We start from the raw sequence: 6,142 nt of genomic DNA, 5'->3' as shown, positions 1-6,142 counted from the left end.
ACATGGGCGAGCTCCCCTTCCCTGTCCACTACAGCCAGGCTGCTGCAGTCCCTCGGCCCCAGGTCCAGCTGGTGGGAATGCTGAGCACGTGTCCCCAGTACAACGTCCACCCACCCACCCACCCACCCACCTACCCACCAGACAGTGTCAGCAGCAGATCTCCCACCTCATCCCTCCACACAGAGGTAGGTCTCTCCAATACCTGGTCCAGACCTATATACCCCCCGGTACCTTGGCTGGAGTGTCTGCAGTACCTGACACCCAGACTCAAGCTCTCTCCAGTAGCTAGGTCCCAGACCTCTTACCCTGTTCGCTAGCTACCCTGGCTTGAAGTTTGCTAGCAGCACACACAGACAGAATGGAGAGCTTACCCGGGAATGTGGTTAGGACTTGGCTAGGCAAGTATGCTGACCAGCAGCTTGTTTTCACACAACTGGCCCCTGTTGTCCCACTGCCTCTCTGTTTTCCTGTACTTGTTTGTTCTTCAATGGCCTTTCCCCTAAAAATCCCATAATGCATTTTGCACAATCATACAAACACCCTAAAATATCCCATAATGAGTTTGTTCTTTCCTGAGAGACTTGTGATAATCTTCCTTCCCCTTCATCACTTAGAAAGTTCCAGTTGAATCCCCTCAAGACTTTGAGTGGTTCCTTCAATGGCCCATCAGTGGCCTGAGATTTCTGGTCTTTGGTATTGTCTCCTGGATTTGTGTATCTGGGGCTTAATTACTTGTCCTGTCTGTTGTTGAAGTCTTGTATGTTAAACAGCTGTTAGATATCCTCAGAAAAAAATTATTACTCCACATATCCTTACAGTGTATGCTTCTGAAAAAGAAGAAAGGTGTCTCTGGATGTGAAACAGGGCAAAAGGTAGAGATAGACAATTATAGGTAATTAGTGGTTTGCTAAAAAAAAAAAAAGTTATTTTTAACAAATTACATTGGTTTTCCTAAATGTGCCTCAGTACAGTGGATGTCCCATTTTATCCAATAACTGAGCACCTACTTGCTGTATGAAAAATCCAGAATAGATTCCATCCTCCTACGTGGATTTGGATCTACATTTTCAAGAAGTGTAGAGTATCATTTTGCATGTACCCTCTCTGGCTTGCTGACTATTGTAATATATAAAAGGAAGTGTCACGCTGCCAATGGGAATAAAAAGCTTTAATGTTGTCTTTTGAGAGTCAGGGGTTAAACTCCAGTCTGCCATATTCTGGATAAATGTCCCAAGTAATGGTCTACTGACTAAAGAAAGGATGTTGTCATTATTATACTACCTCTATCTTTTGTAATATATACCATTATTTCCTTTGCTGCGTGCTGATAATTTCCAAATACAGAATATTCCATTTTGGGTCAGCTGATATGTTCTGTTAGGTTTTTTAAATTATTATTATCAGTCAGGAAAAGCCTGAACATTTTTGTTTTCTTTCAGTCTTTATCAGTCATTCAGGTAGCCCTACCCAGAAGGGAGAAAAAGCTCTAAAGGAAGAATTAACATTTGAATGTATCTGTGTGTTCTGCTGGTTTTTATGGATTTTTTTTTTTAATGAGACAGCCTCAAACATTTTTCTATATTTATGTAAAACTCTGACAACCAATAGCGTCCTCCTCTAAACATCTGAAGTATGGTAGGCTGTCTAGAACTCCAAATCACATATGGAGATGCTCAGTCATGGCATAGCTTGTTAAGTTTTTAGGACCTAACCATGATGGCAGCATTTTATACTCAATTTGCTTGCTTATATATTAATAAAATTAAAAGAATAACTAATCAGATCCTTATTCTTTAATTGTTTTTGGGAGAAAGGTGGCCAGCTTACCTCTTTTTTATTTTTTTTTTAAATCATGGGCTCTCTTGGTTGCTTTGTTTTCACATAACCCTTTCAAAAGTAGTAGCTCACTATTTACCACAAAACACAAGTTTTTTTTTCCTAGTTCTCCCCTATTATCTTTTCTGGTCCTTGTTTGAATGTTTTGATCTGAAACCCCTTCTGACTGTTCTCAGTGTCTTTTGAACTCAAACATACCACCTCTTGGCAGCAGGAATTTCCTCACAAAACAGCAATTTCAGGTCTCCTGGTACCGGGTTGCTCAGATAATAAGCAAGTATGTGAGCAGCACTGGTTAGGGGTGATACTTCTCCTGCTGTGAGATGGTGTGGCTTCACCCCGCAGAGCTCATCTGCTGCCTGCATTGCTGTGTTCATTCTGGGTCAGGAGCTTAATGTGTCTATATAAACGCAATACCACTCTGTTCCACTCCTTGGCCTTTCAGGCAGGACATAAGCTAAATTGCTTATAATTTTTCCTTCCTGAGCTAAAAGTTTAAATGGTGCTTCTCTTTTGATATATCCGAACACCGCAATCCACGATCAGCACTCTGCCGAGGGCAAGGCATTTGCGTTCGGTAGATGAACTGTGGGGGAAAAACTGTGATATTGAGGTGAAAGTGATTACACACATTGTATCTGTGGTCCTTTCTGAAGTTGAGAAAGCACTTAAAATTACCTTTCTGCATGTGATGACCAGTTGTAGTTTATGTATCTGGTTTTTTTACTTGCTTGTTTATGGAGATTTTTAGGTTCCTTAAAAAACCTAGGAAGTTTTTCCTTTTTCATCCTGTAAATAAGGGGCAGGAAAACTTCCACTTATCATCTCCCAATCCAAATGAACAAACTCTAGCCTGTAGGTGTAAATGTGCTGTTTTGCTTGAATAGTTTATGTTTTGTTTTATGTTTGAAAGTTATATTTAAATGTCAGTTAATACTTGCCTTGCAGAAAGCATTTTGTAGAGTCATTAATTGCAGATTGTGGGTGATGCTGATGATACTTCGTGATTAAGTTTTTTGATTAATGCAAACAACCAGCCACAATATCTTCAAAGGGTAAGATACATCCCATTTTCTAAAGGACAGGAGAATACTGCCAGGTCTTACATTGCTTCTTCAGCACTCTGAATTAGTTTTTGTAAAGAAAAATACTTTTGTTTTAGAGACTTCTAAAAATTCCAAAATAAAATTGTATCATTTTGTACAGTAGGTAGCTTTAAGGAAAATGGGTAGCTGGGAAAATGTTTTGGCATTCTACTGCCACTTAGTTCTTTGAAGGTCAAAGTCTTTCTGTATTTCTTACATCTTTAAAACAGTTTAAGGTTTCTTGAGATGTTCATTTGAGCATACAAATAGTTTACATAATTTGGGAGATAGGTAGCCTTGCTTATGAAATTCCTAACATACCTGAGGCAAGAATCTTATCTATAAAGGTTAAGTAGAATATAAAACATTTTCTTCAAGCATTTAAATAAAATACTTATTTTAAAGGTGGGCAGGGGTTGTTTCTTTAAGGGCTGGTATTTTCTGTTTAGTTTACTGTGGAAATCTTAACGTTTTTATAAATAAGCAGAAGTAAGCAAACAACTGAAATCTGTTGAACCAAAGTACTTCAGTCAGATAGACTGTAGTCAGCTTACTTACCAAGTAATAACTAAACAAGTCCATGTCAGTGCCAAGTGAAACAGGTTGCCAAGAAGAGTCAGATGAGGGAGCAGTCAGTGAACGCAGAAACAGAAATTTCTCAAGCATCTCGAAATCAACCAAGACTGTACATCAGATGATGGCTTTTTTATTTGAAGAAGGTTTCTGTCTGTTCCCTCCTTAGCATGTTACTTCTGCTAAAAGCTCATGGAGAACCCTACTGGAGAGGTGATGAGCACCAGTTTTTCTTTCTTAATAAAAATAGGACTTGTTATTGTTTTGCTGATCTTTAATGAGGATGTCAGAAAGAGCCTCAGATTTTGGAAACAATGGGAACACATCCCTGAATTGTTGCTGAGGGTTGACTGTCATTTAGAGTTGACTTTAAATTCCTTTCACCTAATATCCAGACAATCATGTTTTATTTTCCTTTGAGACTGATGCTCTGAACATCCTTCACAAGTAAGATGGATAAGACCCTCATAATTTTTACAGATACAGGGACAAAGCTTCACACACCAAAAAAGAAGCTGCCCTGACAAAAGTATTTCTTTTTTGATACATGTTTTTTAAAGACCTATGGGTTTAACTGTGATAATTAAGATGCTAATTTTGGCTTCTCAGACAATGGTAGATCATCCTACAGCGCACCCTGCGAACCCTTTGTTTTTATCAGACCCAGACAAGACAGAAACAGAGCTCCACTCCCATGTAAAACCCGTGGTGTACCCTGAGGGAGTACATAATTGTCCTGTGCTACACAAGTGCTTTTGAATTACATATGAATGAAGATCCCAGCGCCAAGATCCAGAACGTCTGTTGCAATCTTGTTGGTTCCTAACACTAAATCTCTTTTCAAAAGATTTAGATGCTAATGTAGGAATTTCACCATGAAAGATTAGTTCTGGAATCTGACAAAAGCAGAAGAAAAATGGTGATGGCCTCAGTGAACTCTCTGCTGACTGTACTTAACTAAAAAGCAGGAAGGTATCAGGGGATTACAATATACACTTTGTTTGCCGCAATAAAGCATCTGGGAGGGAAGGGCCTATGCAGTGCTCTCATGAAGTTTGTGGACAGATGTAAGGAAAAATAACAGATGAGCTAACACCAGCCAAGGAAGCATTATTCACTGGTGACAAATGAGTATGAGTCTTGATTTTTGTATTTGTTACTGATGATTTCTTTTGTATTTACAGAGAAAGGAAATTTGATTGTAAACCTCTTTATTATTTCTTCTCAAGCGCTGAGATGAGGTTAAGTTCTCAGCTCTGAAATGGCTAGTCGACCTGAACTTTTGATTGTTTTAATGATTATGATATATTCTGCACCTGAATTCAGCTGCGCTACCCTTATGTAAGCATTCTGTGTTTCATTTACTATCTTCCCATTCTACCGAGGAAGACCTTCTTTGGAGAACACAAGTAAGTTTGGTTGAGATGTTGTCTCATAAGTGTTATCTATTGCAGAACTTTAGAGCTGAAACTCACTACCACAATCCATGATTATCCAGACTTCTCACATTCTGCAAATTGCTCAAGATCTGAAAATTGGCTAGACAAAAGATTAAAAATAGCAGGAGATTATTTAGTTCCTTGAATAAATTCTTTTATTGGATCACTATCAAGGGAGTACAGCCTTTATTCTTTTCAAATATGCAAATAGTTACAAATAAAGAATTTTATTATAAAATTGATAGTTTTTAAACCAGAAGCAGGGAAAATTATTCCTATTAAAAAGTCTGTACTTCTGTTCAGGCATTTTTCCTTTCTCTAAGGTATGAGTGTAATAGGAGAAGAAAGTTCTAGTATACAGCTATAAGACCACAGTATTAGAATTGTGCACTGGGGACCAGCTCTAGGGTATAATTTAAAAGGCAAATAGAAAAGTGCCAGTACCTGACATTGGTCTTTTTCATACATTAATAAAGCTGTGTTTCTTACAACTCCGCTGCATCACTTACCATGAAAAATATAGTACTGTATTTGTTTCACATTCTGCATTTATTGTGTTGATCTACGTCTTATTTGTGAACAGTCAGAAGAGAAGTGAACTCTTACTCATATCATACTACTCATACCAAATTATTAGTTAGATGCTGTAGAGGATGTAATATATCCTAAATGACTGATCTCTTGCTAGGCTGCAGTTGGCTCATAGAAGGCTCAGGTCATTCAATGACCTGAAGTCATCCTGTATCTCCATCACTTGAAAACTGGAAAAGAACTTTTCCTCTATTTTTTATTTTGGTGATCATGTCTGAGAGGTAAGTACCCTATGAAATTCCGGCATTTTTTAACTGTTTAGCTACCGAGTCACTCTCAGTTGTCTAGAGAATTATTTAAAGAAGCTCTATTCATCCACAGGTGTTGACGAGGACAGCATGTAGAATACTACTTTGTCCTGGAAGCAGTGTACTGAACACATGTAATGTCTTGGGAGAATGAGTGCTAGTAGCTAAGAATTCCTTCAATCCAGTGAATTGTCATTAGTACTCTTGTCAAAGGAAGATAGGTTTGAGTGGGAGAGGGCTTGGCTGTACAAACTCTGTGAATCAACTGTGTTTGATTAAAACCAGCAGAGGGTAAGTGAGCTGCTTTATTGACATGTACTATTTATACTGCTTTTCGAAGAGCACTCTATTTGCCAAGTTTACTCACTCA

The 6,142-nt window shown here is 38.3% G+C and overlaps 1 long non-coding RNA gene across 1 annotated transcript; it reads left to right on the top strand.

Annotated features, from left to right (window-relative positions):
- The first annotated feature begins 123 nt into the window (after window positions 1-123).
- LOC142409754 (uncharacterized) lies at window positions 124-5,596 on the top strand. Its single transcript, XR_012775764.1, has 3 exons — window positions 124-185; window positions 3,916-4,023; window positions 4,104-5,596. It is a non-coding gene; the product is annotated as an uncharacterized LOC142409754 (long non-coding RNA).
- The last annotated feature ends 546 nt before the right edge of the window (window positions 5,597-6,142 follow it).

This window comes from Mycteria americana, chromosome 5, assembly GCF_035582795.1.
Source record: "Mycteria americana isolate JAX WOST 10 ecotype Jacksonville Zoo and Gardens chromosome 5, USCA_MyAme_1.0, whole genome shotgun sequence".
Lineage (NCBI taxonomy): Eukaryota > Metazoa > Chordata > Aves > Ciconiiformes > Ciconiidae > Mycteria > Mycteria americana.
The sequence above is the reverse complement of the archived record's forward strand: the minus strand, read 5'-3'. Positions and strand labels throughout refer to the sequence as shown.